Source organism: Papaver somniferum, unplaced genomic scaffold, assembly GCF_003573695.1.
Source record: "Papaver somniferum cultivar HN1 unplaced genomic scaffold, ASM357369v1 unplaced-scaffold_115, whole genome shotgun sequence".
In the NCBI taxonomy this organism is placed as follows: domain Eukaryota; kingdom Viridiplantae; phylum Streptophyta; class Magnoliopsida; order Ranunculales; family Papaveraceae; genus Papaver; species Papaver somniferum.
Genome location: NW_020620492.1, coordinates 1329652 through 1353850, shown reverse-complemented (window position 1 = coordinate 1353850; position 24199 = coordinate 1329652). Strand labels below are relative to the sequence as shown.

The 24199-nt window shown below is 35.6% G+C and overlaps 1 long non-coding RNA gene across 5 annotated transcripts; it reads left to right on the top strand.

Annotated features, from left to right (window-relative positions):
- The first annotated feature begins 12946 nt into the window (after positions 1-12946).
- LOC113329244 lies at positions 12947-18318 on the top strand. 5 transcript variants are annotated; one of them, XR_003349767.1, is made up of 8 exons: positions 12947-13064; positions 13433-13518; positions 14130-14248; positions 15312-15467; positions 16038-16161; positions 16462-16632; positions 17490-17638; positions 17952-18318. It is a non-coding gene; the product is annotated as an uncharacterized LOC113329244 (long non-coding RNA). The 5 variants fall into 5 exon arrangements; XR_003349769.1 differs by having other exon boundaries at positions 12955-13193; positions 15331-15467; XR_003349765.1 differs by having other exon boundaries at positions 12955-13193.
- Positions 18319-24199: the final 5881 nt, after the last annotated feature.

The following is a 24199-nucleotide window of genomic DNA, read 5'->3' as shown; positions in this document are numbered from 1 at the left end:
ATGGCAGAATTAAGAGAAATGATGACTGCGCGAAGAAATGGTGGAAGGAGACAGTTAGAGGAAGCAGTGGAGGAAGCTGGAAAAACACCCTTTGCAAGACAAATTCAAAGCACAATTATACCACCTAAATGCAATTTACCAGTATTCACTAGTATATTTGATGGAAGCACATGTGCAGTACAACACATAAAAGCTTACAGTCGATCTTTGTTGCAATGGGAAGAGAATGATGCAGTGTTGTGTAAATATTTTCCTGCGAGCTTGACAGGGGAAGCTTTGCAATGGTTTAAAGGGTTTCCAGTAGGAACCATTGGATCATTTCGTCATTTACAGAACGTCTTTTTGGGACAATATATCAGTAATAATATGTCAATACCAGGGATTGAGACGGCCTTTGGACTTCGCAGAAGGATCAATGAGAGTTTCGTCATCTAACCACGCGTTAGAGAACCATGTGTAGTGAAATGGCAAGACAAGTGGATGAACGAAATCTTATACTAGACTTTATCAATGCTCTTTTCCTACGGACTTATTATATACACAGATCTTCAGGATAAAAGACACCATAACAATGTCAGAGTTGCGCGAATTTCAAGAGGAGGATATAGCGCTTGAGAAGAAGCAGAGGGATATGGAGTCTTATCCAGTTGCGGTACCTAATGCGAATAATGGGAATGCAAGTTTACTCCCAAGGATGACAAATGTTGTTGCGAGTACATCTCAGGGAAGTCAAGAAAATAACATTACAGAGATGGAACAAAATCTGGTAGCCATGGGTAGCGCAGATCAAGAAGAATTAGAAAGAGAATACAAAGAAAAACAATTCCAAAATCGCGGAGGAAATAATAAGATTCAAAGAATGGATAACCCTCCAGAAGGCTATGGAGGCCAACAACTATATTATAATAGAAGACAAGGAACTGGAAAGGTGGTCTGGGAACAAATAAACTTGCCAAAGTTGAATACTACAGTAGACAAAATCTGGGAAGCTATTATATTAAAGGAAGAAATTCTTGAACCACATAATGTAGGAGATGAGACACCACCAGGGAGAAGGAAAAAGAATTTTGTGTATATCATCGCTTTCATGGTCACACGACAAGTAATTGTAGAAATGTGAGGAAAATCATACTGCGAATGATTGAGCAAGAAAAATTGGATTACTTCTTAGTACAGCAGCCACAGAATTTACCACCACCACCACTAGGAGGAAATACATATGGTGCGGAGAAAGGAAAGAAAACATATGTAAACGAAGTAGGTGAGAAGGCGAAGAACCTATATTGTAATTCTATTTTACATTCATTTAAAAATATAGAAGACTTTCATGACAATATCTTAAGTTGTATGCATGCGAGAGATAATGATGGAAGAGAAATCTTTAACTTTGCGAAGGTATCACCATTAAAGGATTGGAAAAAACAAACCATTTCTTTCAGTGCGGAAGAAACACTAGGAGGAGGAGAACCACATGAATGTCCACTAGTGGTGAGGTTAGGGATTAATCCGAAAGCAAAAGTAGAGGATGACGAAGAAGATGAAGCGAATACATGGGCTATAAATAGAATAATCATATATCCTGGGAGTTCTATTGATATCCTCTTTTATCATACATACAAGATTATGGGTGGAAGAGATGACGAATTAATTCCTTCGACTTATAAAATTTATGGCTTCAATAGCATTGCGAATAATCCAAAAGGAGAAGTGACAATGCGAATTCCTTTACAAAGTCTTCCAACAGAAATTGTATTATGTGTTGTTGATGTTAAGTCACCTTATAATGCTCTGATTGGGAGGCCATGGATGCGTAGTATCTTGGGTGTGGCTTCGACATTCCATCAATGCATAAAGTTTCCTTTACCTCAAGGTCTTGGCGTAGTAAGAGGAGATACAAATGAAGGTAGAAACTGTCAGGAAATTGATATTGACAAGTGCGAAGAGCGAGAATGCAAACGAAGAAATTGGAAGAAGCATGCTAAAGATAGTCAAAGAGGTGAGAGACTAATGGTGGATGCAATGTCTAAAATTGGAAAAACAGATAAGCAAGATACTGAAGCAGAATCTTCTGCGAATAATAATACCAAACGAGCCAGAAAGATTACTTCTAAAGAAGAAGAACGAATGCAGAGGAAAAAGTTGTGTTCTGAGGAAAAAAAGTGAATGTGCGATGATTCTCGCACATAGGAGATCGAAGAAATCATGCGAAATAATGTTTTGAGGAGCATCTGCGAACTTAAAGAGATGCAAAGGATGAAAGAAGCAAGTGGGTAGTATGAAAAGCGCAAATGTTTTTCTTCATGAGTAAGAAATTAATAAGAATTTTATGTACTAGAGTTATATAACTCAAGAGTAAGAATGGAACGGAAAAATTCTATTTTCATATGATGATACCATATCAAGAAAAGGCAAATGTAAGACCTTGAAATAAGACCTTAATAGAAGGCAACAGAAATAAAAACTCTAACTAGGGAGGCTAGGCATCCGAACGTGGCGTGCAACCTAGTTCGCATAAATGCAAGAGACAAAAATTAAGACCTATTGCACGTCATAATCGGGGAAAACCTGGTAAGAATGACTCAAGCGACCCTGGAACTTGAGTCATGGAGATTTGGGGTGAGAAAAACGAAAATGCCCATCCAGGAGAGACACCTAAATCAAAATATTGGGGTAATAAGAGCTTTCCTAAGAAGTGCAGAAACTCGATCAGGGCGCCGAGGTACACGGTTGAGTCAAGAGTTCCCGGGGCGTCTGGAGCATACCTTGCCACTATTGACAAGTCCTTACTATGATGCACTCGGTCCGAAGAAACCTCACTTAGGGTGCAGTCTCGTAACCATAAACCTTATCGGTGGAGGGATAAGAGGCTGCGAAATCAACTGGTTGTTGTATTACCGGATGGGAGGAGCCAACCTTAACCCGGTAGAGGTAAGGTTCCTTGAAGGGGAAACCAGGGGGAATATAAGGACGTCATCCTCAATTAGGGAGCTGAATTGTGTCAAAAGAAGTAAATGTATGAGGCTTTTTACTCATGGGAGTATTAAGGCTTGTCATATTTACGCACATAAGAAACCTGAAGAGGTAATAATACAAGAAAAAGATAAGGAGAGATCAATGGGTCGATACACTACAGTGTAAAGACTACCTGCGATTTCGTCGCACAAGAACAAAGAAATTTTTGGGCAAAATAAGACATTTAATTAGGAAAGCAAAATAAGACCTCATGAGAAAAATAATATATATGTTAACTTTGTTTTGCAGGAAAATAAGTGTGCTGCGAATAACTTCGCATGATACAGAACAAAAATAAGGCAGAGAGCGGCATTATGTTCATCAGCCTATCAATATGTGACAACTAACAGAGGCAAGAATGGGAATGCAAACATAAGAAGAATGTTATTTGCCCCATTTGATAGTCTCATGCATGTGCGAGAAAGAATGACATTTTGCTATTTGCGAATACAAATACAAATCAAAGGGAACATATATTAAAGGAGCAAAAATTAATACTTTAAAGGTGTTCATTAAAGAAAAAAATCCAAAAGACATGAAGATATACAAGAGGCAGAAAAAGAATTTACAGCAAGCGAAGAATGATTAATTTTTGCCTGAATTATCTTCATCATTTCGCTCGGCCTCAGAATCACTTACTTCTTCTTCGTATTCTTCATATTCTTCTTCACTATCAGAAATATCAGGAACAACTTCGTTGGGGGGAACGTCTGCGAATGTATACTTTGAGAGAGGAATATCATTATCAACACAGACTTTCTTAGCAGCTGCATCACGAGCACGAGTGGCATCCTTGCCATTATTCGAAACAGTGAGGATGTAATTCTTCTTTAACTTCTCATACTTGGAGTTGCGAGCAGATAACTCCATTGAAGACTTTTCGGCTTCCTCAAGACGTTTCTTCTCTTCAGCAGCTAATTGTATCTTTTATTCTTCAATTTTCTCAAATTCTTCTCTTTCTCTGCGAAATATAAATAAGCAGGTTAGAGCCAAAAAAGACATCATCCTTAAGAAATGACAAGTATGAAAGAGCGACAAATAACCTTTATGATTGGAAATAATGTCTTTAACCAGTGCAGAATGTTCAGATTGAAAGCTCACGTTCCTGGCATCATTCAGAACTTTAGCAGCCAACTAATTTCAGCTTCACTTTCTATGAGAAGTTGAGAACGGATTAAATTTCTTTCTTCAACAAGTGCATTCTTTTCGCTCAAAGCTAAATCACGTTCAACTTGAACTTTAAGGACATTTTCTTGGAATTTTTCTAGTTCCTTCGCACCCTTGAGAGAAATCTCATCTTTTTCACTAATGAGTTTGTTCTTCTTTGCTTCCAAAACCTGAATTGTCTCTTTATTCTCATGAAGACGGTGTCTGAAATTATTAAGTGTAGTCAATAGGGGTCTATGATCCATTCTAAGAGAAGTATACTTCAGTCTTAATTTCTCCAGATTGAGATTCTCAAATCCTTTGGTAGGATAATTGTTTAAAGAAGAATTAAGGTGTTCTAAAAGAATTTCCTCGTCAGGAAAGTTAGATGACTCATCAGAAAGGTTATACATGTCTGCGAATATAGAAAAATAACAAGTGTGAATTATTACATAAAGCAAGGAGAATGAGAAAGTTAAATATCACGTACCAATAAGTTCATCCTTCCCCTCTCGGATCTGGCGAATCAATTCAGAGTTGGAAGAATTTTCAGCTTTAATTTGGTATTTTCTTCCTTCAGCTTGAGAAATTTCCTTTGGTAATCTGAGGAAACCGTATAAGATAAGCGAGATACCAGCGAAAATATAAGGAAAGCATTATGTAATAAAAATAAAGAATAGAAATAATATTAAAGAAAGTGCGAAGATGTGAACATTACCATAGAACCAATTGCATATTGGAAACTTGGATTTATCACAGAAGCAGCTCCGTGAAGAGATGGATCATCCAAAATGGGAGCATCGCAGACTTTAGAGACCATTCCAAAAGTACGTTGTAGTTCATCATTATTAATAGCCGGCATTGTATCAGAGAAAAGAGTGGATAAATCTTTCATGGAGGAGGAGACTGATGGATCTTCAGAAGCAAGAATATCATCATCGTCGGATTCAGGACTTGAAGAAGGGTAAAATTCTTTACGCTTCTTGGAAAGATCCTAAGAAGACGTTTTAGACGAAGATTTAGACACGGGTTTCTTGGGTTGGTTCTTAACTATACCCATAGTCTTAACACCCGAAGTTTCAACCTGCGCGAATAATCAAGATAAGAAACAGAGACAACAATATTGTTAAAATTAGAGAAAGAATGTTTCTTACTTCATTATTCTGCGAAGATGACACATCGTGTGATGTCTTGACTCTCTTAGCTATGTTCTTTGGCTTAACAACCTGGAATTGGAGGAGTAGGAAAATAGAAATAAAGAAAATAAAATTATGCGAAATTTAGAATACTCTTTCTTATTCTCATCTTCGGACAGAGCCAATTTCCAAGGTTGGTAAGAAGAAAATTTCTCAGGAAGGGGAAGAACAGAACTACAACAGCTTTGCCAGACACATAAGAACCCTCTAAAATAAAAGGACAATTAAGGCAACATGTGTCATTAGACCTGCGAACAGTACTATTGGATTTGTCGTTCCAATCGACATCTCGCATAATCTTCTGGTCTTCAGAAATGCCATTTTTTTCTTCTTAAGCGAATGGCCCATTTGGTTGATTCGTTTTTCATAATTGCAACGTAGTAGTTTTTGAGAAATTATCAAGAGTATACTCAACAGGGTCGATGGCTTTATCACGAAACAATTAATTTAGCACCTCATAAGAATAAGAAGTTCATAATACTGCTGCACGAAGAGAATATTCCAAATCTATTCTAATAGCCTTACCACTCAGTTGAAATATTCCCCGTGCGAATCGATCGTCAGCCAGAATTTTATAGAATAAGGGGATTTCTGGATTATACAATGGGATAGGAAGATTATTCAGAAGTTGTCCTAATGAAACGATAATCTTCTGATTAGTTCATTGTTCGGAATTAATCAACTCAAGATTGAGTTTGGATGAATAATCAGATTCAGAAGGAAGAGAAAGCGAATAACCTCTTGCTTCAAGTTTTTTCTTCTGTTTAGTGAATTCTATCTCCGTCTTTTTACCAGCTGGAGCCATTATAAGAATGGGAATGACAGGTTTATAAGTAAAAAAAAATTTAATCTTGATCAAGATCAAATTAGTAAGGTTATGATCAAATCGGAGAAATAAAGATTAAGATACATGGAAAAGAGAGTAAAACACGAATAATGATAAATGATATGGGGAAGAAGTAATGGACTGTAAAAAAGATAATGATACGAAAAGAGAAAATTGCAGTAGCAGATGAAAAGAAAGAAGAAGTAAAAATAAGAAAGAAGAATATGAAGGAAGATATATAAGGAAATTTACTCTCATATTCCGAGATTTATCTCACTTAATGCGAAGAATGAACGGATAGAAAGAAGCGGTTATAAAGACGTGTCAGATAACGAGTGGTCAAGAAGACACGCGTAAATTAGGAAAGATCAAATTCTAAAAGTGTGTCGGAAAAATAGAATATGAAAAGATGACCATGTGTGATATTATAGGATGGAGATTTCTCGTATCGCTCACTCTATAAAGAGAGCGACATGAGAAGAGGCAAAATGTAGGAGTGAAATATCGCACATTCGTTATGTATGCGAAATAACAACCATCTAGTATAAGCGAAGACCATCGCACATAGCAAAATTGAGGTGACGTATCTTATGATGTCAGCACAGTCACGAGTAAAGTGTGAAGATTTGTGTGAAGTGTATAGTATGCAAAGTTGAGCAAATGTACATGAGCGATTGTAACGCATAGTGATTCCGAAAATAGGGGATCTGTTAGCTGTCATCCACTATGTAGTATCCTATATAAAGGGAAGAGCTATCATGTAATAGGAGAGATCCTTTAGGTTGTGTTAGACAAAAAATTAGGAGAGAGAAAGTTTATTTGGAGAGCAAGTAAAGTCTTTGTATTATCTGGCATCCAACTTAATATCTTAATGAATAAACGAATGATTTTCACTATGATTTCTTAGAGTATTGTTAGATTCTTGTATGGATGTAGTTGTAGGATTTCCTGCAACTACAATGTTAATACGCTCTGGAAAGGCATTGCATAAGACTCAAATTTTAATTGTACTCATGGATAAAAAGTCAGAAATTAATTGACATTATAGTTGGTTTCCCTATTTCCCACCCTCACTTTTCTTATTTCCCATCCACATCACAATTTGTAAAATCAATCTACTTTTCAATTCTGATTTTTCCTATTTACCATCTTCAAAAGTCAAGTTAAATTTGACTATGACTATTACCACCCCTGTACATCTCCTTCTTCGTTAACTTTCCCTTTTTATTAATAAATAATCAAGTTATAAACCCTAGATTTGGTTTCGGTAATTACAGTACCCTAAATCGTATTGTTATTTGGTTTTTCATTGCTGATTCAGGGTAATTATAATAGCCTAAATCTGCAGTTAGTTATTTGGTTTTTCATTTCCCTTATTCAAATGAATAGTCCTTAGGTTGTTTTTTGTCTGAATCACTCTGCAAATATGATCGTTCAGCTTTTAGCGATTCCCATCCATCCTGTATTGGTTTAACCATTTAAATCGACACACCAATTTGAAGACGGCCAAAACATCACATGCCATATAATTATTAATTGCTTTTGAAAGTACTAATCGAATGAATTAAGTACATGTAACAGCTTGATAGATTTCATATCTCCACTAGCTATACATTCACCCTTACTGTACTCATTCTTAAAATAATTATTGTATCATAAGTGGTGGGTATCTGAGCCATCAGCCATGGCCATGGAACTTGATCACTACTCGTCCATTAATTTACAGACTATTACTGCTCGTTAGCACTAGCCATAAAAATATATTATAAGATGGTGTAAGCATGCAGTAACAAGGTGAGAAGAAAAGATGGAGATTGGGGGTGGATTTGCGATGGAGAAGAAGAAGTGATTTGAGGTGTTTGCTGTACATAAAAAAGTCAATGGATAGGATTTAGGATATATGAAATTTAATTTGAGTGGTACTTAGGATAATTGGGGATAGGAATTAAGGAGATGGGAAATAAGAAATATAAGGGTAGGAAATAGGGAAAACCTTATAATTTTAAAATGACTTTTAAAAATAAAAATAAAAATTGAAGCAAATTGTTTTCGATTCTATTATATCTCCGTTTCTATTTACGGTATCCAAACACCCTATAAATCCATGATACTTAAACGTCGGGAACACCAGCCAACTTACGGAATAAATTGCACGGAAGCTTTTATAACTTGATGATGGTTACAGTACACAAGAGACTAAAAAGCCTCTTGAACCAGAAAGTTCTACGGGATCTGAAATATATTTGGTGATGACATAGAATCCGCAAATAGAGGAGTTGTAGGAAACTGTATGAATTGCTGCTAAGACGGTTGTTGCGGGATAATACCAAAGATTCAAGGTAATGCCAGTTCATTTTCTCTAATTTTCTCTTCGGCGGTTGGGGGACGAAATTTTCCAACTATCCTAACCAACCGAACACAACATACTGGTTTTCAAAGAGGATTTCATTTAGCAAATCTTTTTTTTTTAAAACCAACCGAACTCAACATTTGTTGTTCTATACAAGAATTCGGTTAGGGGACAAAATTTTCCGACTTACCTAACCAACCGAACACAACATATTGGTTTTCAAGGGGGATTTCGGTTGGCAATTTATTTTTGTGAACCAACCGAACTCAGCATTTGTTGTTCTATACAAGAGTTCGGTTTAGGGGACAAAATTTTCCGACTAACCTAACCAACCGAACACAACATATTGATTTTCAGAGAGGAGTCCGGTTAGAATTTTTATTTTGCCAACCAACCGAACTCAGCATTTGTTGTTATATGCAAGAGTTTGGTTACAGAAAAAAATTCGTAATAGCCGAAGTGTTCTTCGTGTTCTTGGTTTCAAAATGTTCAATTAGCAAACTAGTTTTTTTTAAAAGTAATCTTAACCGAACATATTACTATAAATTCCATTTAAACCCAGTTTTGATGATTTCTGCTTAATATTTTCAAACAAAAACAAATTAAAAGTGACAGGGTTTTTAATCGAACAAGGAACATCATGGAAAGAGGATAGAAGAAGAAAATAAATTTTTTTCAAAACGTTCTGGTGCCTCTCCTCTCCTTCACTATTTGTTCTTAATTTTGGTTAATGATTCATATATGATTAGGTTTATGTGGTTATTAGGATAGTTTTAATTTAAATTAAGATAAAGACTAAATTTAAATTTTCATAATTTTAGGTCACCCCTTATAAATTACTTCCTCCGTTCTTTTTTAATAGGCTGGTTTTGTTTTTAGCGAAATTTAAGGAAATTAAGAGAACTAATCATTGAAAGTGGTCCTCATGACACTTGTCAATAACAGAAGTGAAGTGAAATGGTCCCCGTGACACTTCTTAGCAAAAGAAGCAAAGTGAAGTGGTCCACATGACACTTGTCATCAAAAGAAATTAAGAGAAAAGTGGTCCCAAAAAATTTAAGTAACATTGACTTTCCCAATTAGGAAACTGGCCTATTTTTCTGAAATTTTTATTTATAGAAACTGGCCTATTAGAAAAGAACGGAGGGAGTAGTATTTATCGAATAATAACAATTTCTAATTTTATCTTGATATAAAAATATTAAATATTTAAATGCTAGCATTTCAAAGAAACAATTAATATAAACATGCCTAAGAATAACTATTACTTTAGCGAATTCGGACGTCCAAATTTTTTTGATCTTCGTACCCACATTCAACCCATTAATAGAACGATCTGACCCACCTACAAAAAAAAAGAAAAAAAGAAACCGGTTTTGAGTTATGCAAGATAATGACAAAATAGAGTCATTATGTGGTAAATCAATAACCCCTTATCCATCATATTTTTATCATGACGTCCCTACGTCGTTCGTGCTAATGATAATAATTTAAATCTAATATTAATGATCAGTAGTTAATGTTAATGATGATTAGTGATTTATGTCAATGATTATATAGTTTTAGTTTCAAAGATTTTGTTTGTTTGTCTTGAGAGATAGTTAGGTTAGGGTTTGTCAAAAAAAAAAAGAATAAGAAATTAGGCTTTTGAGATTTGCTGAACTAAAAGATAATTAAGGTTTGTTAATACAATGGTAAACTTCTAAACAGGTCTAATGTCCTTTTATCAGTTGAATTTGTCAAAAAATTGAATTTTTACAACCTAGATCTACTAACCAGATGAATGGTTAGGTTGATAATTTGTCGTCCCAACCTATGTTTTCTGAAAATATACCTAAGTTCGGCTGACAGGTTATCAGTCGAACTTCTAAGTTATCAGCCGAACCTAGGTATATTTTCAAAAAACATAGGTTCGGCTGACAAGTTATCAGCTGAACTTCACTCTGTAACTGACGAATTTAGGTTCGGCTGATTCGAAATAAAAAACTGAACAACCGAACTGAGTGTGATTTTTAACAATGTGAAGTTCAGTATCATTTTCATGTTTAATTATCAGCCGACTTGTTCTTCCGAAACATTAAAAAAAAAGGAAGAAGAAAGATATGAGTTCCAATATGCAAATTCTGAAGCTAAATCTCTTTGTGCAACGGTTCACACGACTCATTTATACTTGTGGTTTTAATTAACGATTGAAGATTTATGAATCAACAATTAATCACCAACGAAAAATAAAATCCAAACGGTTTGATTAATGATCAAATTAGGTTAAGAAAAAAAATCATTTTGGATTTTGGTTAGTTTAGGTTTATGTTTTAATTTTAGGTGAAGGATATACAAGTACACAAAAAAACTATTAAGGGTATCTAAATGATCTACCTACCGCTAGAACAAACCTGAAACCCACCTTAAATAGGAAAATCATTCGGTATACCTTAAAATATTTGAGTATGCCTCAGTCAAAACATGTTTCACACAAAATGTATAAGGGGAACTTAGGCGCAGGCCCAAAAAAAAAAAAAATCTTACCGCCAGGCCCATAATTAATTTCTGATACAGTCGCACCCATAATTATTTAAAAATATTTAAAACGAACTGAAAGACTCTATTACCCTTCATCGTTTTTGGGCATAATTGTTTTTCTTCTCCGCCGGTTTCTTTCTCTATTCCTCCATTAATCTCTGTAACGGATCTGCAAAGATTTTTTCTCCATCATTTAAAGAAATAAATCATTTAAAATCGATGATTCAAAGAAGTAAATCATTTTTGACTAAACCCTAGAATACATTTCAACAAAAATGGATGAAACAGACGAAGAAGATAAAAAAAAAATCATGTAGAAGAAACAGAAAAAAAAAATCAATTTCAACAAAAATGGATGAAAAATCAATTTCATACTCTAAAACACCAACCTAGAAACTACTTACAGTTTACAAATTCTAGAAACAACATTTCGAAAAAAAATGAACGAAACACAAACAAAATCAACATTTTATTTTACTTTGATACTTTCACTTTCAGTTAACGAAAAATAAATGTGCATAACCAGTTATGCAGTACAAAAATAAATGTGGATAACAAGTTATGCAGTACAAAAAAAAAAGTGCATAACTAGTTATGCAGTACAAAGAAAATGTGCATAACCAGTTATGCAGATGCATAACAAGTTATGCAGTACAAAAAAAAAAGTGCATAACCAGTTATGCAGATGCATAAGACATTATGCAGTACAGAACAATGTGCATGACTAGTTATGTAGATGCATCAAAGGTTATGCTTATCATAAATCACTGCAGATGCAAAAAAAATATGCATAACTAGTTATGCAGTACATAGAAAATGTGCATAACAAGTTATGCAGTAGAAAAAAAATGTGCATAACCAGTTATGCAGTACAGAAAAAATGTGCATAACCAGTTATGCAGTACAAAGAAAATGTGCATAACCAGTTATGCAGATGCATAACTTGTTATGTGGCACAAAAAAAAGTGCATAACCAGTTATGCAGATGCATAAGACATTATGCAGTACAGAACAATGTGCATAACTAGTTATGCAGATGCATCAAAGGTTATGCTTATCATAAATCACTGCAGATGCAAAGAAAATGTGCATAACTAGTTATGCAGTACAAAGAAAATGTGCATAACCAGTTATGCAGATGCATAACTTGTTATGTAGCACAAGTAAAGTAAATGTGCATAACCAGTTATGCAGATGCATAAGACATTGTGCAGTACAAAACAATGTGCATCAAAGGTTATGCTTATCATAAATCACTGCAGATGCAAAAAAAATATGCTTAACTAATTATGCAGTACAAAGAAAATGTGCATAACAAGTTATGCAGTACAAAAAATATATGCATAACATCTTATGCATGTGCAATCAAAGACAACAAAAACTCAAAATCCCCAGATTTAAATCGCAGATTTTGAAACAGAAACCCTAGTTTTATTGAGAAGATTATTCAGAAAAGGATTTGGGAAAAGATTTGACAAAGAGAAAAATCCAAATGTTAAAAACGAAGAATCGGAGTTCACCATTGTTTTCTTCTCGCTTCTCTTTGTTTGTCGCTCGAAGAAAAGGGTAGTTTGGCCTTTTAAAAACTGAGAAGCAGAATTTCATAAATTATGGGTCTGCTACGAATTTTTGACGGGAAAATGGGTGCGCGCCTGAACTTTTCTGTCCGTGAGTTTGACAGTGGAAAAATGTGGGAGAATGGGTCTCCCTGTAGTTTTCACAATGTATAAGCCAGTCAAAATTTGCGGATTCCATTCCAAATGTTCAACCCTAGGCGAAGCCCACTAAACAACTTATAGGCCCGCCACTGAGATTAAAAGGTAAGGCTTAAACCGAGCCCGCTGGGGAAGACAATATCTTCTGTTTGTGCAGTGTAGTGTGAAAAGTTGGGGGTTTCATTTACATTCTCCTCCTGAATCATTGAGGGTGAGAGTGAGAAGGATGATGATTGAATCAGGGTTTCGTTCCGATTTTGGTTCCATTAAAACCAAGGGGCTTTTTGGTTTCTATCCAAGTATATGTTGATTTACAATTAGATTGTTGTTTTTTTTTGTTTTTTGTTTGTTTGCCAATTTTTCTCTTCTTCATCCTTAATCCTCTCTTCAGAATTCTAAAGAGATATGGACGAAGAAGAGGAAAACTGGTAAGCTGACCACGGTGATGCATGCTGTTTCATTTGATTTCTAATTCCATTTTTGCTTTTATCGAATTTAATTTAATTTTGAGATCACAATTCAAACAATGTCTAGGTTGTACTTTTTATTCATTTTCTTCGAGGAGTTTTCTATTTACAAATAGGGAATTGGAAATATATTGGGATGTGCTTTACTCTTGATGGGTTTAAACAATTATGATTTCCTGATTTGTATGTACTGTGTACAGAAACGGGAGTTGTGGTGCACTATCCAGGTTATGCATTGTCAGTTGTTCTTATAAACACTCTCAGAGAAACTGAAAGAATTCTAAAGGTACTGGTATTATTGAATTGTCATGAGAAAAGGGATGCACAAGAATTTAGTTATAATTGTATTTATAGTCTTCTTTAATGCTTGTGATTTGTTTGAACTTTGATCGCAAATTTACTTTTATTGGGCTACATTGTGTTGGGAAAATTCTCAAGGAAAATGTGCTTTTACTTGTCAATTTCAACCTAGTTAGTTTCTCTGTGCATTTTTATATCAATTTCTCATACTGTCGAAAAAACCTGAGAGGACTTCTTTCAAGTTTTTTGTGGAGTTTGTGTCAAAGGAAAACACGTTGCATGTTATGATTCATGAAGATTTGGTAACCTTTAGAATGACATGTATAATGTCAATTATAATAACTCTTTTACATAAGCAGTTTTTATCAACAGGATTTTGTTTTGTCGTATAATGTAGTGGAGTGTTGGGCACACTGATAGCCAATTATAATAACTCTTTTACATAAGCTGTTTTTATCAACAGGGTTTTATTTTGTTGAATAAGTATTTTCATCTGTTAAACTCTTGTTTAATTGGTTGGTTGTAACTGCCCTCTTCAGTCTTCTGTCCTGCCTTTTCTAATATTATTAACATCACGGTAATTCTTTTCACTTTTAGGAAACGGGGAGATCTGTGTCCATTTCGAATTTTCCCTTGGAAATGTCAAACTGCACTGCAGCTTTCAAAGCTCAGTGATGGTTACTTCCAACAAGAGATTAAAAGAACCTCTTGAACCAGTAAGTTCTCCGCAATTTTTCTTTCTTGTTTATGTGATCTTTACTTGTTTCTGGTAGCGGGAATTCATTTTTTCACATATTTCTATTTTGGTTTGGGATCAAGATTAGTTGAATACTTGAATTGGATGGTCTAAGTTGTGGATGCTTGGGAAAAGAAACCACCCTTGGAACTACTAGTATAAGGTCTTTTAACTATAATCTATTGGCTAAGCAAAATATGTTAGTAAATCAAGTTTATGAATCACGAACCTTAGTAATACCGAAGAAGACAAATTGCTATAAATTGACAATCCCAGTTTGTAATCCCTGGGGAACTCGCTGTCTAACCACTTTCTTTAATGTGCAAACCATTACTAAAATAAATGCATATATCATAATTATTAGTGTTGCCAAATGAAATGGAAACGTCATTGTTCACACAAATTGTTTGTTCCCTGTCATTAGGTGCTGTTGCAATGCCACAATTACTATGTCGTTTCATTAGATATAGCTCCGAGCATGAGATTATCAGTTAAAATGCATGCTGTAAATGTGGAGGTTGAAGGCTTGCTTATATATATTAATTGATACTCGGAAAGATCATTCTCATACTAAGTTGTGATACAATCTGAAAGCCCGTGTACACTTTTTTGTAAGCTGGCAGAAAGTCACTTGTGATTTGTGAAAATGGATACACAGTATCCGTTGAATAGCCCTTAAAAAACATATTGGGAGATCACAATACAAAATTTTTGCTAGGTATTCAATTGGAAATGTATTTGGATAGGCTTTTTGTACTGGAAGCTGCTTCTTCTGTGTCTTTATAGGTAATTATACTTCTGTATGTCATCATCAGTTTTTAACTCCTTTTCAGAGGTCTGTTCTTTTCAACCAACATGTCTACAGACCTCGGTGTACTACTGGTCTACTGCCTCTAGTTTCTGTGTTGAAGTCCGTTGTAAATGATTTTAACCTGCAGAAGCATTATCAGTTGAATTTGTAAAATCTGTACATGGTGAAAATTAGGTTTTGAAATGGTTGAAATTCTTATTTATGGTGGAAATTGACATTTGTTACCATTTAGGATTTGCTGTCATGTACAGAAATGGGAGTTGTAAGAGATGGAACTATTTCTGGGCTTTCACCAGATAACGAGGAATGTGTGGTGCGCCATCCAGGTTATCCATCATCAGCTTCTCAGGCTGTTCAACCTCTCGGAGGAGCTGAAAGAATTTTAAAGGTACTGGTAGTACTTAACTGTCATTATGAAAAGGGAAGCACAAGAATTTAGTATTCGTGGATTGACATTATATACGAGTTTAAATTTTGTTTATAGTCTACTCTAATACTTGTGATTTGTTTGGACGCAAATTACTTTATTAGGCTACATTGTGTTGGGAAATCCTCAAGGGAAAATGTGCTTTTGTTGTCAATTTCAACGTAGTTAGTTTTTATGCATTTTTATATCAAATCCTCATGGTGCCGAAAAGGCTTGGAGGACCCCCTTTGAAGGTTTTTGTGGAGTTCGATGTCAAATGAGAACTAGTTAGCCATGGAGGTTATGGTTCATGAGGAATTGGTAAATAATGTAGTGGAGTGTCTGGGTACATTTATAACCAATTGTAACTCTTTTGGATAAGCTGTTTTTATCTGTAGGATTTTGTTTTGTTTTATAGATATTTTCATCTTTTAAACCCTTGTTTAATTTTAACTGCATTCTATGCGTGCACTATAAAACTTGAAACTTCAGTTTTCCTGTCCCGCCTTCCTAAAAGCTTATTAACGTCTCGGTAATTTTTTTCCCTCTTAGGAAATTGAACGATCTGTGTGCATTTCGACTTTTTTACTTGGAAAATTTCGAACTGAACTTCAGTCCTTCAAACTTAATGATGACTACTAGAACCAACAGGAGACCGGAAAAGCCTCTTGAACCAGTAAGTTCTTCTCAATGCTTCTTTTCTTGTTTCATTACTGTAAAATTCAAAAACCTTAATTTAATAATCGTACCCGTCATCTAGGTTGTTTGTCCTAATGAAATTTGGTCTGTATATGTGATGCGGTTGGATTATTTTCTTGCATTGTCAATACAAATATGCTGTGTGATTTTCATTTGTTAAGTGGCACATGCATCGATTTCGCTTACCTGTTTTGCAGGACACACTACATGAGTATCTTCGAGTTATATCAGCTGTGGATTTTGCATTCTCGGATTTAACAAATGCTTTATTTGACAGTCATTTGGGGACTATATCTTCGTCAAAGTTAAAGGGATGAAAAACTTGAAGCTGCATCCTCCAAAATATTTGGCGGTGACAAATCTAGGTCCCCAAAATAGCTGTATGAAACAATAAGAGTTGCTGAAGATGCTAAGATGGTTGCTGGTGTGAGAACATGAAAGCATCAAGGTAATACTTGTTCATTTTCATTGATGCTGTACTAAATTCCAATGACTTGATTTTTTTGATCTTTATTCGTTTATGTTCTGGTGGTGGGAATTTTCATGTTTTCACATATATCTGTTTAGGATAAAGAGTAGTTGAACGCTTGAATTGGATCATCTAACTTGTGGATGCCCAGGGAAAGAAACCACTGAATTCTTGGAACCACTAGTATAAGGTCTAGTTTTTTACTGTAATCTATCAGCTAAGCAAAAATGTATTAGAAAATTAAGTTTAAGAATCAAAACATTGAGCCTGCTGAGAAACTCATTCTACCATGAAAGCAGGAACCTGAGTGATACCGAGGATGAGATGATGCTATACACTGTCGTTCCTATTATATCCATCGATAATCCCTGGGGTACTTGTTGTCGAACAACCTTCTTGGATGTGCTAACCATCACCAAAATAAATGCATGTAGTTGTTTCTGCTGGCCAATGAAATGAAAATGTCAATGTTCGCATGAATTGTTTGTTCCCTGTAATATTAATCGTCTGTTAGAGCAAAAAAAGTATTTTGTTACTTTGTTAGATATGGCTCTGAGCATGAGAATTTCAGTTCATTTAGTGATAGCATAACTTAGTATTCAAGAATAATTACTTGTAAAATCAATTCATACTAATTATGCTCTAACATATCTTTATTATTTATGTTTGGTAAAAACGACTTGATTAACGTACAGGTAATGGGAATTCATTTTTTTTCTATTTTATTTTGGGATCCAGAGTACTTGTTCACTTGAACTGGATCATCGAAGTTGTGGACGCACCTCATTTTTGGAACCACCAGCATAAGGTCTGACTTGTAATTATAATCTATGTAGGCTAAGCAAAAGAATATTGGTAAACCCATTTTACCATGAAAGCAGGAACCTTAATAACACCGAGGATCAGAAGATGGTATAGAGCGTTCCAACTTGAATGCTCCTTGTTTGTTGTTCTATGAGGTTATCATCTTATGCTTTATTCCGAGGTATTACAAAGCTGACAAGAATAAATGCATATTTCTTAATTGGTTATGTTGGCCAAAGAATTGAAAACATCAATATTCATATGAATTGTTTGTTCCCTTTAATAATGTGTCTGCTGGAGTGTAACAATCATGAATCATTTCATTAGATGTAGATCTGAGCATGAGAATTTTCAGTCAGGAAGAAATAATGCTGTGTTGAATGCTTGCATATAACCCTATCTGTTTAAGTTTACTGGGAAATATTGACCATGTTGTTTTTTTGTTTTGCTTGTGGGTTGGTGATGAATTTACACATGATGTTGGCCAAAACCAGTTGTTGCTGAGGTAAAACCAAGGGTATTTTCGTCGGTCTTTTTTTTCTGGACAAGAAGGTTTCAACTTGTCATCTTATGCCTTATTGTGAGGTATTACAAAGCTGACAAGAATTGCGCCAGAAACGAAGAACTTGTATCCTCAATTCTCAAAGCGAAGAAGAGAAAGGTGCAGAAGGATGTGCCTAATTTTTTGGTTCACCAGTTTCCAATGTAATTTATCCAGTAATAATACTGAAAATAATAAATAAAGAAAATAACTAGGGTTAGTAGTATTCAGCCTATAGCAAAGGGAGGAATGTGCACCTCGGAGGGTGCACGCACTCTCAAAGTTGTGTCATTGGTTTATAAAATTTCAATTTTATTTTATTTAATAATTAGGAAAATAAAAACAGCAGACTTCAAAACTGGAATTTATACTAAACCGTATTTTTCAATGTTTCCAAAATGCCCTGCTAAGCTAAGGTAGAATTGCACGGATGTGGACTGGAACACCATATTCAAATGGAATATGAATTTAATGGTTACCATCCTCCCCATACCATAGCCGACAGCATAACATCAAAGTTGAAGTTGGTGAACCATATTAATCCTTTGGTCCCAGGTATCAATGTCATAGTGGTATCCCAAGGCAGGGTCGTCAACTGATAGTCTTAAAGTATTTATCCATTCGAATATTTATTTATTTTTCTTTTTTTTCTTTTTTTTTTCTGAGGAAGGAAAAACAACAAGGAAAGAAAGACACAAGGGTGCATGAGTTACAGAATACTGCTCTCTCTCAATGAGAAGGGCAATACAAGAGGGAAGGGAAGAAATCCACACATTCGAAGAGCGGGAAGAAGCAGCTAAAGCTGCAAGATTATGTGCCACATTATTGGCATTCTTCTTGATGTACCTGAATTCCACAGAGTTGAAATGTCTCATCTCATCTCTGATTCTGCTGCTTGTATTTTGAATTCTCCAGTTTGAGTTGTTATTCTCGATTGCAGAGCATTGACAACATTTAGTGAGTTACGTTCCAATACTATGTCTCTGAATCTTCTACTGACCCCCAGTTCCACTGCCAATAGAGCACTAGCTGCCTCGGCTTCAATTGCAGTACAGTAACAAATAGTCCTATTTTGACAACCCTGCATTTTAGCCTCTTTATCTCTGGCAATTACTCCACAAGCAAAACCCCTTGGCCCTGCAGCTCCATCAAAATTAATTTTGATTTTTTCTCCTATAGGTGGTTCCCAGTTATCCTTTTGAGCCTCCATCATGTCTTCTTCTGTTGGCTGCATATCATGAACCTCTACTTCAAACTTCATATTAAACCAGTACATAACCTCTTGAATAACCTCCCTGATTTTGAATTTCTTCTTGTAAAAGGCCACATCATTTCTACCTTTCCTTATTGCCCAGAAGATGCACATACCCTTTTTTAGTTTGGTGTAATCTCCTCCTTCATCCAGCCACTGAATGATGTCTTTCACAGTTAGGTTTCGTCTTTCCACTATTTTGAGACTTAATGGAGAAGCAAATAAAACAGCTTGAGCCACCTGACAGTAAAGAAATAGATGCTCTGTGTCTTCTACATTTCTGTCACATAGCCTGCAGTCGTCATTTATCCCATGGATATGTTTCTTTATATTTCTAGAAACAAGTAACCTATTTTTAAGCATTCTCCATACAAAAAGATGTACTCTTGGGGGAATGTTTCTTACACTCCAAAATTTCTTCGATGGAAAGATATAATTTTTTGAAGTAGATGGAGTTATGTCGTTTAAAGTTTTTAAAAAGGATTTAGATGAGAATTCACCTTTTGGATGATGTGTCCACAGTACTGTATCAGCTGAGTTATCTTTTGGGTCAGTGGGTAGATGAATCTCCATTATTTTGGTCACTTCAGTTGGGTTGAAGAGCTGCTGCATCTTGAGTTCATCCCATCTGTGTTCTCCATGAATAATAAGATCCTTCACTTTCTTAATAGTCTGATAACCTTTCTCCCTTTTCTCTGGATTCTTAGTTGGAATACTCGGAATCCAAGGATCATCCCAAATATCTATATTTTTTCCATTTACTATATTCCAGCAACATCCCTCTCTCAATTCTTCTCTAACTTGTAACATAGCATTCCACGTAGCTGAGCAGCTTTTAGTTTTCTTTACTTCCCAAAAACTTCCAAAATTTACATATTTTGCTCTCATAATCTGGCCCCAGACACAATCCTCATCCTCCATAAACCTCCAAATCAGTTTTTCTATCATCGCCATATTCAGCTTATGAAGTGACCTTATCCCCAAGCCTCCCTGCTCCTTTTCCAGCTCAAAAATACTCCAATTTATAAAGTGCATCTTCTTTATTTCGTTTTTGTGCCCCCACCAAAAATTCCTCATAATTCTTGTAAGATTTGCTAAGACTCTTTTTGGTATGAGGGATGTAGCCATGTAATAAGGTGGAATGAGTCCAAGTTCCGTCTTGATCAACATTGTTCTGCCCGCATGGGACAGAAATATTCTCTTCCATCCTGCTATCTTGGCATCAAATTTATCCTCAAGGACATAATGAGACGATATTTGATGTGCAGGTATGAGCAATTGATGTCCCAGATACTTATCAATGGTCTCCATCTGCTGTACTCCCAGTAAGTTTGCGATTCCATTCTTTTGTCGCTCTTTACTCCTTTACTAAAGAATACTGAAGATTTCTTCATATTAGCTGTCTGTCCAGACCAAGCAGCATACGTAGATAAAATCTTCTTGAGTATATCTATGGTATGATTATCCAATGTGCCAAACAACAACAAATCGTCTGCGAACATCAGATGGGAAACAACTGGTGCGCCTTGACATACCCTGTAACCATTGTATAAACCGTTTCTTTCCATAGTACTAATGAGCCATGACAATCCTTGAGAACAAAGTATGAAAAGATATGGAGATAACGGACGCCCTTGTCGAAGACCTCTTTCACTCCTAAAATAACCTTTAGCTTGCCCATTTACAACTATTGAGAAACTAGTAGTAGTTACACAATTCATTATTAACTCGTAGGTGTGCCCTACGAAACCAAAAATACTGAGACAGTGACTTAGAAATCTCCAGCTAATCTTGTCATATGCCTTGCTGATATCTATTTTTAAGGCAAAAGCACCTAGAACTGAATTTGAGTTAGACATTGTGTGCATAATTTCTTTGGCAGTGACTATATTGTCTATAATGAATCTGCCTAGGATAAACGCAGATTTCTCTTTATCCACTAGTCTATCTAGATGATCCCTAATTCTCTGTGCTAGTATTTTGGTGATCACTTTATACATGATGTTAGTTAAAGCTAAAGGTCCCAACTCAGATGGTAGTGTGGGATTTTTGAATTTGGGAATTAGTACTATGTTTGTATGGTTTAGCCCCCGAGGAAGAGAAGTAGTGGAAAAGCAAGTTTGAATAGTGTTTGTTACCTCATCACCAATCAGCTCCCAACACTGTTTATAGAAGAGAGGAGGCATTCAATCTGGCCCCGGGGCTTTTAGGCTCTTCATTCTTTTAATAGTGCTCCAGACTTCATCCTTTGTAGGCGCCACTGAGATGTTCATATTACTTGCATTATCTATCTTGGAGTTTGCCTGGAGTTGAATTGGGTGATTCATTTCATCTAGATCTCTTTTGAATAAACAAGTGAAGTACTCAACTAGATACTTGACAATCTCATCAGCTTCAGTCACCCACAAGTCATTTGGGAGTTTGAGAGCAGTGATTTGATTCTTCTTCTTCCTTTGTAGAACAGACATATGAAAGGCTCTTGTGTTCTTATCTACATTGGGAATCCAATTGACTTTACTCCTATGCTCATAGTACCTTTGCTGCAAGATATTCAAATTTTCTATCTCTTGGCACAATTCCTTTTCTTCCTTCCTTGTATCTCTAATGTGAGCTTCCATTTGAATCTTCAAAAGTTTTTCTTTTAGTTCTTCTCCAGCTCCGAAAATGTTTCCAAAGGTCTTCCTTCTCCATTTATTTAACTCCTCTCCAACCTCCATTATCTTCCTTGTAGTTATATTCTGGTTTGGCATCCAAGCATTTATACACTACATCTTTGAATGCAGGGTGTTCTATTCAGTAGTACTCAAACTTGTTATTATGCTTCCTTTTCCTCTTGTTTGTTTTGTAAGTATTTACCAGAACTGGAGCATGATCACTACTTATTCTTGGAAGGTGTAAGACTCCATTTTCCTGAAACATGAAGAACCAATCTGGTGTACATATACCTCTGTCCAATCTTTCAAAGATGGGGTCATTAGTAACAACTCCATTTGACCAAGTAAAAGCAGGACCAACAAACCCCATATCTATTATCCCCCTGTCTTATATGAAAATTTTGAACTCATTATTTGCATTATTCATTTTCTGACTCCCACCCTTCTTCTCTTGAAGTGAATATATAACATTTAAATCACCTACTAGACACCAAGGATTTTGTATTTGAGAAGTGTAGTTGGAAAAATCATACCAGAATTTATTTTTTAAGTATTGTTGTGGAGGACCATACACACATAGAAGATCCCAATCCTTCTCAATCATGTTATGAATACGACAGTGGATCACATTCTTATCTGCTCTTAACACTTGCAAATCAACTGAGTCATTCCAAAGCACCACATTGCCTCCACTCCTTCCAATTGCAGGAAAAAATTTATAATGATCAAAATTAAGTGAGTTGAATAATCTATCCGAATTGACTTCACCCATTAGAGTTTCTGTTAAAAAAGCTATTTGAGGGTTGCAAGCTCTGAGAAATGCTTTTAGATTTTGAACTGTCGAGGTGTTTCTCAATCCTTGATAGTTCCATGAGAAGATCAACATTGACCTTGTGGCTGATTTTGGGCAGCCACCACACCCATTGAGTACGGGTTTGAACTATTGAGTCGTTTAACTGGTTGATCGATTTCCATTGGACTAGCCATTCTCTTCGATCCACTCTGTGTTTCTTCATTATCACTTTGTTGCTGAGCAGTATTTGAGTTCCTTGCTTTTCTCTTCCACCCTTTCTCCTTCTTTTTCAAATTCTCATTTGCTGATATTGATGAGGAACTACATCCATCATCTTCTGAGTCATTGGGTATGATATTTTGATTTGGAAAGAACGAAGGTTTTTCTGAAATTGGAATTTTAGGGTTTGACTTAGAAAGAGGGTTTTCTGATAAGCTGATTCGATTCTCTCTGGAATTGGTTATGACTTTGGTTTTACCCATGGGTCGTTCCATATCCACATTAGCTGGTCTATCCATATTCTTGTACTGATTCTCATACGTGGCATCCACATCATTTTGACGTGGCAATGACTCACCTTCCACTGCTGCCTTTCCATAACTTATCTCCGTCCTTTCTGTTATAGCCCCCGACAAACTTTGTCCCATATTCAGCTTTTCAGTCAAACGTTTATTGTCCTTACCAGGTTGTTTTCTTGGATCTGCTAACGCACTATTCTTCACACCAACCTCTTCTGCTCTCTTTTTGTCCACTGCGCTATTTGTTACACTCTCCCCAGAAGCTTTGTCTTTACCCTTGATTACGCTTGTCATATGCAGAGCTGACACATTTGTCTTATATCCTATTTCCTTCTCGCCGTTCGATCCGTTCATTCTTAGTGCCTCCATATCCAGATTGAGTAAACACGTGTCATTTTGTTCACCGTCCAGATTAAGTTTCTTCATCAACGGTTCTTGAACGTCTACATTCATCTTCTTCAATACATCGATTTTTTGTGTTCTTGTAAAAAGCACGAATTTCTTTAGTGTATCTCGCATAAGATTTATCATTCATTCTTAGCATAATATCTTCAGTACTTAACGATGTATCTTCTTCCAGTTTTTTGGATAGATGAGGGCATTGCTTCATGATATGGCCAAAATAACCACAGTGGTAACATAGTCTCGGCAACTTCTCGTATCTAAAATAGATTTTAATCTTCTTTTTGGACTTCAAAGTAATCTCCATATCCTTCGGTAGAGGTTTGGTGAGCAAACTTACCCCATTTAGCAGCATTATTGGATTGATGGGTTCTGGAGAACCAAAGATACTGACGATGCTAGCTACTTTCACCGCATTCAACATACTTAATGGTAATCCATAAATGTGTAAACAGAATACTACAGATTTTAAATCATAATCATCTAACAAAAATTCTTCATTACCTCTTTCTATCAGCATTAAATCTTCTTTCACAGACCAAGGGGATCCTTGTAACACTGCTATCATATCACATAGTAGAG